The sequence below is a fragment of the Chelonoidis abingdonii genome, chromosome 2 (assembly GCF_003597395.2).
Source record: "Chelonoidis abingdonii isolate Lonesome George chromosome 2, CheloAbing_2.0, whole genome shotgun sequence".
Lineage (NCBI taxonomy): Eukaryota > Metazoa > Chordata > Testudines > Testudinidae > Chelonoidis > Chelonoidis abingdonii.
This window is the reverse complement of record NC_133770.1, coordinates 52,005,167-52,018,123: the sequence shown is the minus strand read 5'-3', so window position 1 is coordinate 52,018,123 and position 12,957 is coordinate 52,005,167. Positions and strand designations below refer to the sequence as shown.

Sequence of the window (12,957 nt, the reverse complement as noted above, 5' to 3'; positions counted from 1 at the left end):
TGGAGCCGGTTCTTGGGGCGGGGGCAGCGTGTGGAACCTCGTGGCCTTCTGCCTAGGAGCCGGACCTGCTGCTGGCCATGTCCAGGGCGCAGCGCGGTGTCAGAACATGTTGGGACTCCCCTGCCTTAGCCGGGCAGCACCACTGACTGGACTTTTAATGGTGCTGACCAGAGCCACCGCAACCCAGTGCCTTAACATTCCGCGACCCAGTAATGGATCAAGACCCACAGTTTGAAAACCACCGTTTTAGACTTCTAACTACCCACCTTTTCTAACTGCATATGCAAGTGAACCTCTGTCCACTGGAAATGTCCTCTTCAAGAATTTTAAAGTGATGGTGCTGAAATCATTATAAAAATCCATATTCAAGTCTCTACTTCTTTTTTTATATGTTTCTAGGCCCTCTATTGGGATACCACTGTTCTTCTGTCAGCACTAAGGAAAGGTTTCTGACTCCAAGATTAAGGATTTTCTTTTATTCCTACCATTTATAATGCACAATAACATTGTTACTTGTGTGTGGTGTTGTCTGCTTCCATTGTGCAGTTGTCTTGTTCTTTCTAAGATCATAGAAATGGATTCTTGCATTCATATGGATTCATGCCCACTCACACACCCTCCCCAATTCTGAGCTACTGAGGTGTGTAGCATTTTGAATAGACTTGAATAGACAGATATGATTATAAATAGGATCTTTAAAAGTGAACTTTTGTGCTCAATCAAAAAAGAAAACATAACACTGAAACAAAATACATCACCTGTCAGTTATTCCTACGTAATTCCTGTCACACAATTATTAGTTGAGACATTAATGTATAGGAATTTTCTCTCTAGCCCATTTACTTCCTCTGCTTATTCACGACTATGATGTCACAAATAAAGAATTATGACAGTTAGTCTCACGACAGTTTGATGTAGATGACCTTTCTATCTGCAGTATAGGTATTGCATGCCTATCATTATGGTATTTGAGTGCTTGAATTTTAATGTTATGATCAGAGTGATTTGTTGGTAAACTTAGTGGCTTTGTCATGGTATAATTCCCCACTCTGAACCTTAGCATCCAAAAGATGGAGTACCAGCATGAATTCCTCTAAGCTTGATTACAGCTTAGAACCTGTAGCGCTGCCACCAACCAGGAATTCCAGTGCCTGGTACACTCTGGTCCCCCCCAAAACCTTGCCCAGGGAACCCCAAGACCCAGACCCTCTGGATCTTACCACAAGGAAAGTAAACCCTTTCCCCCACCATTGCCTCTCCCAGGCTTCCCCTCCCTGGGTTACCCTGGAAGATCACTGTGATTCAAACTTCTTGAAACCTTAAACAGAAGAGGAAAATGCACCTGTCATAAAATAGATAGCTAAGGGTTAATGTTTCTTTCCCTGTAAGGGTTAACAAAGGGAACAAACACCTGACAAGAGGACCAATCAGGAAAACTGGATTTTTAAAAGCTAGGGACTGGAATGTTTGGGTCTGTGTCCTTGTGCTGTCTCTCAGCTATGCGAGGGGGTCTTTCATCTTCAAGCTTCTAATCTTCAGTTCAAAGTTGTGGAGTACAAAGGTAGAAAACAATAGGCTGTTACTGTTTTTTTTTTTTTGTATTTACATGTGTGTAGTTCTGGAATGTTAAAGATTGTAATTTCTTTTTGAATACGGCTGTTTATTTCATATTTTTCTTTTTAAGCAATTGACCTGTATTGTCACTTTGATACAGAGATTATTTTTTTGTCTTTTTCTTTCTTTTTAATATAAAGCTTTCTTTTTTAAAACTTGTTTGACTTTTCTTTTCTAGTTATGGCAAGGGATAGGAATCTCTGTGCCAAGATTCTGTCTCTCTCAGGGAAGACTGGGGAGGGGGGGAAAAGAAGGGGGAGAAGGTAAATTGTCCTCGTCGTTTTGTGTTTCAAGGGATTGAAGGCAGGGAAATCTCCCTAGTATACCTAGCGGAGAAAATCTGGGGAAGTAAAAAGGGAGCAAGGAAGGGAAATTGGTTATTTCCGTTTGTTGTTGAGAAACTTCGGGCATCTGAGTCTTGGGGTTCCCCCAGGGAAAGGTTTGGGAGGTGAGGAAAACCAGAGGAGCAGGCACTGATTCCTGGTCTGGTGGCAGCGATATCAGATTAAGCTGGGTAATTAAGGTTAAGAGGGTTTCAGCTAGTCTTCTTTCAGTTTATGGCAACGGCTAAGGTTCAAAATCCTTGAGTTAGGTGAAGCTATGACAAGCACCTTTCCCACCTCTTCTTTCCTCCCTCCCAGACTCCTCCCTGAAGAGAGACAGTAGTCCCTAACCACAGAGAGGAGAAATTAGCCTTTCTCTCCCCCTTCCCTTTCTTTCTCCCCCACAGTTCCCTGGTGGATCCAGACCCCGTCCCTGGTCTCCACCAGAATAAAAAAAAAATCAAAAAAAATCAGGTTCTTACACAAAGGAAACTTTAATTTAAAGAGAGGAAAAACAGTAAAAAATTATCTTTGAATAGAATTGAAGATGGATAGGTACAGGGTTTTTTTTAAAGCTATAGCCACTGGGAATACCCTTCCAGCTCAATAATACAGTTTACAAAAATTAAAATCCTTTCAAGCAAAATTTACAATTTGAACTCTTTCCAGCCAAATGCAATTTGCAAATAAAGAAAAACAAAAAAACCATTAAGGGCTAACCTGCCCCTTTATATACTACCTAGTTACTTCACTATTTAAACTTAAAAGAAAGAAGGCCTGTATCAAGAAGAGATTGGAGATGAGAACCTGGTTTGCAACGTTTCTGGGTCATCTCAGAAACCCCAGAGAAAGAACAACCACACAGTTCTAAAGGCACACACACAAACTTCCCTCCCTCAAGATTTGAAAGTATCCTGTCCCCTGATTGGTTCTCTGGTCAGGTGACAGCCAGGCTCACTGAACTTGTTAACCCTTTACAGTCAAAAGAGATATAAAGTACTTCTGTTCTATTAACTTCTACTATCTGTTTATGACAGGCTCATTTTTAATTGTAAACCCTTGTAAACGTATTTACTACTTGTGCTATATTTCTACCCACCCCAGGGTCCTCATTCCCCATGGCTGCTCCTATATGAGGAGATGCCTACAGATCTTGTTGCTAGGTTATTGAGCCCCAGTATTGCAACTTAGTTCCCCCGTATAGTGGAGTTTGGAAAAGTGTTAACAAGTTATGTCATAGAAACACTTTATATACTTTGAACAGTCTTTGATTCTACAACGTTGTTTCTGGCGAACCTGCATTACGGCCATTTTGGTTACAAATTTCACTACAGATGTAGGCAGATATGTACGGCAGCATTTCTGCATGGCTATCACGTAGTGTTGCATTGTTGCTGCGCAAGGGTTTTGAGTGGTTCCCACGTTGCGTGGTATTGGAGTCTGTGTTCAGGTACCACAGTTCCTTGTCAAATTAGTAAAACTGCTGAAAATTGCTGATATGGTGTGAGCTCAGAAAATAGAGGACAATGTATGTCTGACTTGTCATTGTTTTACATTTGGAATAGAATCTGTTCTGCTCACTAGTGGAAGTATGTACAGTACATTGACCTTGACTTATGATAATTATTATTTTATAATGGTTTGGTTTCCAAATGAGGATAGCAGCTGAGCCTATAGCTGAATTCTGACCCCACAGCAACAAGCTGCCAATGGAAAGCTGCACCCTGCACCCCTTGTAGGCAAGAGACTTTCTGTTGCTTTGTGGAGGAAGTCACTGGCTGAGATAAAATTGGAAGAGTGCTATGTAATAAAATCCTGCTATTAGGTGTTCTTCCATTAACAATGTTTCCTGTTGTAATGGGAGGATTTGAACATGAATGATACTTTCCTGTGTGAAGTGGAGCTTTTGACAGAGCATGTTCGCCTGTTATATGCCCATCCAGTAATACTGTGTTCTACTGGAGAAAATACTAGCTTCTTGTTAACATCAGCAGACCAGGCAAAATGCACGATGCTACAGTTTTCAACAACTTCTTGTATGTATTCAGGCAGAATGGGGCACTTGTTTTCCTGTTCTCTCCATTGAAGAGGAATTAGCAGGCAACTGTTACACTGGGATACTGCTTCCTCTTTGCTTCCTTGGGTAGCAAAACTGTAGCCCAGTTTCTCTGATAGGCACAAACGGTGCTTTGGCTGTAATTTCAGGAAGTCAGCTGGTGACATGAAAGTGTGCTTGTGGAAGACTAAAGGAGAGATCTCTTAAATCAGTGATATTAATCATATCCTCAGAAGTATTGCTGTGCGTTGTATGCTGCAGAACACATGGCAAGCAAAAGGGAGTGAGTTACATAGTGGGCTGTGTAAGCCATCAAAATGAATTTCAGCACCTTTACGTAGATGAGGTGAGGGTAAACCTCCATTTCTACAAGTACTAGGAATGCCAGTGTAATCGATGTGGATGCCTGTGCCATTTATTTTGCTATTTTGTGGTGAATAGGAGGCAGAAACATTACATTAAATACCTATGGATTGAAAGTTTTTCAGTTTTGACTGCCTTGGCTGACAGCTCGCATTATATTTATTTGGACATTATTTAAATACAAATATTTTTACGGAGGATATGATAATCATATGCTATCAAGTTATCCAGTCTTTCCCGGTCTTGAACTGGTGAGCTCTGATTCACTCACTTTCATTGGGATATATCATCAGCAGGCATCTGGCTTCAGAAAACTAGTTATGGGGGGAAAAATAGTGAATGTGCATGCTCAGAACAGAAAACTTTAGACCTGTGTGCATTGGGGGATCTGAGACGTCAGGAGCATGTTAGTATGTTAGAATACATTGTTGTGCCCTTGTCCAGCAACTGCTGACCCTGATCTGGATTGCTGCTGCTTGTAACTATCAACGCTTCCTTTGATTGTAGAGTGACATAGTATTGGTCTCATTATAACTTTTTCCCCCTCCCAGCAGATGCAATGCTGCTGAGTGAAGATACATATTCAGACATCTTCCGTCCTTACCACATGGCTACAGCTCATCCCCTCTTTGTTTTTCAGGCTTCTGACTAAGGAAAATAATGGGAAAAAAATGTTAGCATTTAGTAGCTGAGGGTGTGTGTTTTTTTTGTTTGTTTTTTTAATCATGGTTGAATAATATCTAGACGCATTGTTATGGAAGTTAACTTCTGTAGTTTTTTACTTAGGACAAATACACCATTCCTCCTCAACTACATATGTAATTCAGAACAGTGGACAAATAATATGTTAGTAAACATTCAAAATTACACAGTTTTTCCCAATTAAAGTGTATTTACGTATATTTGGCTAGATAGCTACATGTGTGTTTACACATACTACATTTGCTTACAAGCTAAACTGTGGCCTGTCAGGCATTTCTTGTGAATATTGAACCTTTTGAGCAAGAACAGATCTTATGAACAAGCCTGCTCTGTATACTTTGGGACATTGGAAATAGGTATAGCCTTGCATGGATACAGAATTTATATCCACATCCGATCTGTGATCCATAAACATGGTCTGCAGATATAAAATGGATATCCACAGATTTCAGGGCTCTAAAAATAGGATCAGAAGTAACGTGTAAATACCCATTCATGTAGATCTGTGAAGGACCGGGGAGAAGTGAAGACTTCCACTTATCTTGGTGCTTGATACCTGCAGTTTGGGAGATGTCTGCTGATTTGTAGTTGTGACAACTTGATGATAGGAGAAAGTAGTTTACCTTAGATTTTATTGGTCCCCGTTAGTCACCAAAGTTGGGGTGGGCTCAGTACACTTTCTAGTTTAATCACTATCTGTGCTGTAACTCTGTATGCTTCCTTTGCCTTTTGGACAGTATTAGTTGATAATCTTATTAACATTTCTTCTTTAAACTTGACAGAATTTTCTAGAGTCTGGTTTAGGTGCTTGCAACCTATAGGAATGCAAGAATTATTGCATAGATTGGTTGGTTTCCATCTTTTGCTGTAATAAAAGGTCCTTAACTTAGACTCTGTGTAGAAAGACTACAAATGCTGTCTCAGATATAGCTATTTGCAGTTATTTGCGTTCTGAGGCTAAATGGGGGGAGGGATAGCTCAGTGGTTTGAGCATTGGCCTGCCAAACCAAGGTTGTAAGTTCAATTCTTGAGGGGACCACTTAGGGATCCATGACAAAAATCAGTACTTGGTCCTGCTAGTGAAGGCAGGGGGCTGGACTCAGACCTGTCAGGGTCCCTTCCAGTTCTATGAGATAGTATATCTCCACTTATTATTATTAACTGCAACTGACCTTGGAGGCAGAGTGCATATACAGAACTCGTGATGCAATGCATAATGGAACTGGCTTTTTCAAGGAGAGCTGCTAGTAAGGAGAACAGTCTCATCTGGTTTAGCTAACATAGTTCTAGATACATAGGAAAAGTGAATTCTCATCTGCATAAGCAAGTTGGTTGTACCACATCTGTTTTATATCCTTGATTCCAGTGCTGGTTAGAACATGGTTTTAGGATAATCTTTAATCAGTATAAAAGAATTGTGTGAATGCAAACTCTCCCTAAAACCACATTCTAAAATGGTTTCAAGCATTCCAGTCTCTAATCTCTGGGGTTTAGTTTAGCAGAAAGGCTGTGTCCCTCTCCTCTAGGATATATGTGTGTCTGTGTGTGTGTTGTATGTGTGTGTGTGTGTATATTTATAATTTATAAGATATTTTAATGTCTTTTTAAGGCCGACCTCCTTCATAACACAAGCCACAGACTTTCACCAAGTGATTCTTGCATCAGGAGCAATAATTTGTGGTGGAACTAGAGAATGTATTTTAGAAAGACCTGCAGTCTTGATTTAAAGCCTTTAAGTGATGGAGAGTTCACTCCATCCCCTTGAAATCTGTTCTAATGATTAATTATTCTAAGTCTTAAAAATATGGATCTTATTTCCATTCTGGATGGTTCTAACTTCAAATTCCAGCCATTGGATCTTGTTATACTAGATCTTTGTGAGCTAGATTAAAGAGGCCTCTAGTATTGGAAATCTTCTCCTTTTGTAGGTACTTATAGATCATGATCAAACTGCCTCCCAACCTTCTCTTTGAGCTAAGTAGATGACGCTCCTCAAGTCTCTCATTGTAAGGCAGGTTTTCTAGACCTCAGATCATTTCTGTAGCTTTTCTCTGATTGCTCTTCACTTTTTCCACTTTCCGAAAAAGTATGAAAACCAGAACTGGACTCTGGGAGGATAAAAAGAGCAAGTATAGGATGGTGGGATGGAGGGATCATATTTGACCCCTCTCTTCACCTCCCCCAATCTTGCTGTTTCTCCTTCCACAGTCTATCGAAAGCTTATCCTATCCTGTTTGGGAGAGACTAAAACACTTATTGATGCCCTGATCATCTCCTTTCTGGGTAATTACATCTCTTCCGACCTAAAACTCAGATTATCCCTCCAGCCCTTCCAAAATAGGCCCACTGAAAGTATCTTCTTCGCCCATTACTGACCATATCACCATTATTCTGGAATCCCTTCAATGGCTCCACTTCCCCACCGCATCAAGTTCAAACTTCTTGTATTTACCATCAAGGCTCTGTATGCTTGGACATTACTTCTTATCCTGTTCCCTGCTGCAATCTGTCTCCCTCTTTCATGTCTAATCTTTTTCCATCCTGTCCTATTTGTGGGATTCACTCCCTATCCACCACTCTCTCTTCTTTGAAATACATCCTAAAGACTTGCTCCTTGAATATTAAGTGCAATAAATAAATTAGTAGTTAATTATTTTAAAACCCTCCAAAGTCCAATGCATTCTCTCCTTTTTGATTTTTTTAATGCTTCCTGTCTCTATGTATCTCTTAAATCATAAGCTTCTCAAGGCAAGGACTGTCTTCATTTTGTGCGTTGGTCCAGGACTTGGCATATTGTCACTGCTGAAATGATGTATTAAAAGTATATGTTAAAATAAACTGATGGGACAACTGAGCAGCAGCAGAAGCAAATCACAGCTACAAGGAGTTAGCAGAAGAGAATCTTCATAAATACAAACCAAGACAAGGGAACGTAAGCAAAATGAGTAACAAATACAGCTTTTCCCAACCCAGGAATCTACTCAGTCCTCTAAGCCCGACTGGGGAGAACCTCAGTTTCCCCACATATCCTGCTCCTGTTTCTCCAACAGTCCTTTCTGTAACCCTTATCCTGAATGCCTTTGGTAGTGGAGAGAAATAGGAATTTGGTGTTTAACCCCTGGTGTGCCAGGAGCCAGCTAGTGCTTCTATAATCTGTTGTACAGTTAACTAAAACGATTTAATATAATACACAAATGTAAAAAAAAAAATTGGATAAATTTTTCAAAAACGCCTAAAGTACTTTGGAGACAGTGGCCCACTGGCGACTCTCATCTACTATGTCACCCACTTTCATGAATATTCTGTAACTTTGCTTGTTACTCAGAGCCTATGTTCAGTGTCCCTTCAGGTTTTTAAAAATAGATGTTGGAAAGCTTTATCCATTAAATGTGTCTTAAAAAAAGTGTCCGGCTTTTGTAAAGCTACTCTGTCTAGTGGACAATAACAAACATTGTCTCACTGATGGGTCTTTTCAGATGTCTGTTCATGTGATGAGATGGACACTTTGCCTATCAATTTAGAGTTTGTTTTTTTTCCCCCATGGGAGAAAAGATAGCTAGAATAGATACAATTTGTGAGTAACAAAAGATTTCTTATAAGGCAATTCTTGTTAGTGTCAGTCGATACGACATTGAATTGTACCAGAGTGGAGCACAAGTAGTGTCTGTGGTCAGTCTACGCTAGGCAAACTACCTGTTGGCTGAGAGTGGTTTTAGGCAGCAGACTTCCCTAGTCTACCCTCAACTGGTTTAAAAAAAACTGTTTAACTACTACTGTAACCTACTGGCGAATGTGAGTTATAGGTTCCCCTTTGTGGTCATCAACAGAGGATGAGAGTTGTTACAGCTGCCACGTTGGGAGTCTTGTCTGTTTAGTTCAGCTCATGTTTTAGGTCTGGCGGTGTCTGGTTCAATCTCCAATGTCAGATAACATATTAGCTGTCACACTGGCAAACCTGGAATGCAACAGTTTTCAGCGTGATTGCAGAAAGTTTGATCAAGATCCTTTTCACAAGGGACAACCGTGATTTGCACCAGGTCACTTTACTGGTGTGGGCGAGGCTTATGTGTTTGTCTCTTGAGCCTTGTCTGGATTAGGGAATAAATAACTGTAAATATTCCCAGTGTTGCTAACATTGGTTCAACTCCACTGGCATCAGCCCCACTGAACACTGTAGATGGCTCATGAAGTGCAGCTGCCTCCTTCAGTATCAATACAAAACTGAAAATGGCTGCTGGAGCTGGAGAGCCATTTGTGCTGGGTTTCTCAATGTTGTTAATGGCATTGGAATTGAACCTGTATGAGCCACCGCTGTGTAGCTATCAAAACTGCCAGTTCTTATCTCCTCCCCCATTTTACTCAACAGTTTCTACAGGTATATTTTTACCACAAATTAACAACATGGAGGCAGTGTAAAACTTAATGTAATGACAAAATTAATGATGAATGCAATGTTGTACTGATTATATTTATTTTATAGTCAGAAGGTTTTTTAATTTGCTTGTAGTGCTGCAGAATTCAACACAGGAGTGCTGCAGAAATCAAGGGACCTTTCTACAGAATTTATATTTAGCTTGCTGTCGAGTGGACAGGGCCTTGACCATAGGCTCTCAAGTGAATAACCATAAAAGATGACACTTGGATTATGCATGTTTTCAGACTCTCCACCCAACAATTTTGCACATAGTCCTAGTGACTTTTGGAAGAACAGCTACCAAATGTTAACACTCCACAAAGCAAGTTTACAGTAAGTAAACTTACAGGGCTTGCTAATAGATCAAGTTGTGCAACTTTCATTGTAATGGGAGATATCTGGTTAAAGCCTATTCTAACTAGGTCCTAGCACCCTTCAGATCTTATATTTGTGCACATGCCAGCTTCCTCAACATGACTTTTGCAGAGGTATCTTTTGAACAAGGGTTTGATCAAAGCCCATTCTCTGTGGCGAAACTCTCACTCTCACTATTGAACTTTTGGGTTAGGCCCTAAGTGTTAAGCCTGTGAACTCTTCCTGATTCTAAGCCTTGAAGTCAGAGGTCAGTTTTGTTTTCCTTCCCAGGGCTGACAGCATTTGCTGCACTAAGTCACTGAATCCAATTCAGTTTGTCTTCAAAAGCAAGTTTATTGGAGAAAATAGTGGGTCACAAAATATGAGACACACGAGGCCATAGAAATTTTAATCAGAAAGGATGTTTTAAGCAGGTTTTGGGGCACAGTGAGAGAGGGAGTCAGAGTTGGATTTACGAACACCAGTATTATGGACTTACCAGTCTACCAGACAGCTGTGAAACCAGAAGTCCTCAATCAGGCAGCAGCATAGACCAAAAAAAAAAATACTGTGCTGCATTGGGGCTTCAGCTACTGGCGGATTGGGGCTGCAGCTGCAGGGTGCATGTGTCTGGGCAGAAGCGGGGCTCGGGGCTTCTGACTCTCAGGAACACTGGGGGTCAGGGCTTTAGGCTGGGGGGAGTGCAGGGGCTTGGGGCTTTAACCCCACATCTCTGTTCCTGGCTTCAGCCCCGTGGGTGGTTTAGGGGCTCAGGGCTTTGGTTCCACTCCTGATTTCAGTGGGGGGCGGGGTCAGTACCGGAGATCGGAGCAGCAGCGGTGCAGCTCTGTTCCTGACCTTGCCGAGGGGCAGGGTCACGTGCTGGGGATCGGGGCTTTAGTTATAAGGGGCGTGCCAGTTTTAGTGCTGGTGCTCCCCCCACAGCTAAGGTCCGAGCTATGGCATCTCTTCCCCCTTGAAACCGGGAATGGAGCCATGAGGTTGAAGCCCCAAGCCCCAGCACTCCCCGCAGGTCTAAAGCCTTGAGCCCTAGTGCTCCGAAGGGACAGACGCCCTGAGCCCCCGCCCCCAGCCAGGAGCCCTGGTAGCCCTTAAGGTCAGAAGCCCTGATCACCCCCTGTCCTGAGCTCTGATCCCCATCTGCAGCTGCAGCCTCAGCTCCTTCACTGAAGTCCCTAACGTCTTGTTCAGAGTTACGCACCATTTCAGAATTATGGATAGCCTCCATTCCCGAGGTGTCTGTAACTCTGAGGTTCTACTGTGTAATTTAATAGTTAAAACTGTAGATATTGATTCTGCAAGGGCCTCCATGCGGGTAGATCTCTGTGTCAGTGTAAAGACAAGTGCAAGCCCCAACTGTGGAGTCTTTGCTTAGGTTCCATAATAAAAATAGGGTCTGCGGTTAGAGTAGGTAGCACTTACTGTTTTTATCCTATTGGTTAATTTGCCAAAGGATGCAAAATAATCACTAGAGTTGCTCTACATTTTGAAAAAATACACACAGTTTTTACCAAAAAAAATCAGTTTTTGATAAGTTTTCACTTTTTTCACCATCTAGCATAGGGTCCCCCCCTCCCCGGCCCATTCCTCTTCAGTATACTAATAGAACCCACGGGCAGGATGGAGATATCAGACAAGCTGGAGACCTGGTCTGTTCAGTTAAACGTTGCCTACTATTTAGGTTTATGCTGAAGAGCAATAACTTATGATGTTTCCAAATAGATAACCAGTTTTTAACTTGACAGGAGTTTACTTGATATCCTCCACTTGTTTTTTCCTTTGACCCATAATAGATGGATCTATCCAAAATAGGGCTGTCAATTAATTGCAGTTAATTTATTTTGAGTTAATCGCATGTGTTAACGTATTATTTTTTAACGAGTGATAATCGCAAGCCAGGGTACCGTGCTCAAGTGGGCACTGTTGTGTGCCTCTGGGGCAGCGTGCCCCTCATCCTACTGTCCTACACCACTGCTGCTCCCACCTCCTGTGCCCCACCCCCATGCAGCCACCCCGGCCAAGCTGCTTCGGACTGTGGTGCAGAGTGGGGGCAGGTGTGTGTGTGTGGGGTTAATGTCAGGGTGTCCCCATCCCCCGTCTCTGTACCCGCTTGCCACTGAGCTGGGGTCAGGGAATGCGGGGAGCCTGTCTGCTGCTGGCTCAGGAGCAGGACCGGCCTTAGATGTGGGTGGGCTGGGCCGGGCCATCGACCAGAGCCCTGTGCTCCGGGGTGGGGACACCCCTGCTGCTCTGCTGCCCTCTGCAGCCACCGCTGCTCCTATGCGCACCCTCCTTGCCTTCGAGCCACCCCTGACCAAGTGGCTCAGGACTGGGAGCCTCCTATCTGCTGTGCAGAGCAGGGGGAGGGAGGGTGATGGTGTGTCCCAATCCCTCTGCCCCTATATCTGGTCTCTGGTGAGCTGGGGTTAGGGACAGGGAATCTGTCTGTGCTGCTGCCTCTGGATCAGAGTGGGAGCTGCCTGCGGCTGCTGATTTCTCAGCAAGTGTTCAGGCTGGTGAGTGCTCTGCTTAAAGAGAAGGCGTGCTGACATACTCCCTACAACTCTCACTCTGTCTCTCACACATACACTCCCTCTTCCAACATCCAAAAATATTTAAATAAATGGTATTCTAATATTGTTTAACAGTGCAATTAAAACTGCGATTACTTGTGACTATTCTTGCAATTAATTATTTTTAATAGTTTGACAGCCCTAATCCAAAAACCTTCTGAAAACCCAAGTTAACTGAGTGCTTTGAGTAGCCTTTACAGGTTATAGATGAAGGTATGTGCTGATTTGACACTCAAATTATGCTTATTATGATGGTACTTATTTTGGCTAAAAATTTGTGGAGGGGCAGCAAAAAATTTGAAATGCACACATTGAGGGGCTGCATTCATTCACCTCCAAAGAGAGAGTGAGAGAGAGAGAGATGGAAAGACAACAGATGCCACCAGCTAGCTACAAAAGGAGAGTGGGGATTGTCCCAAATTCCTATTTCCATACTGAGTGTTCATAAACTTTTAAAAAACTTTGCTAGTAATTTATTTTGCTGCTACAGATGACAGTTCATGGGAATTCGAGCTTTCTTTTTCGTAAGCTAGCTGC

At 42.3% G+C, this 12,957-nt stretch overlaps 1 protein-coding gene across 1 annotated transcript in view; it reads left to right on the top strand.

Moving 5' to 3' along the window:
- Positions 1-12,957, top strand: part of SLC25A13 (solute carrier family 25 member 13) — a 147,252-nt gene that overhangs the window by 25,212 nt on the left and 109,083 nt on the right. The gene's annotated exons all lie outside the window — the stretch shown is intronic.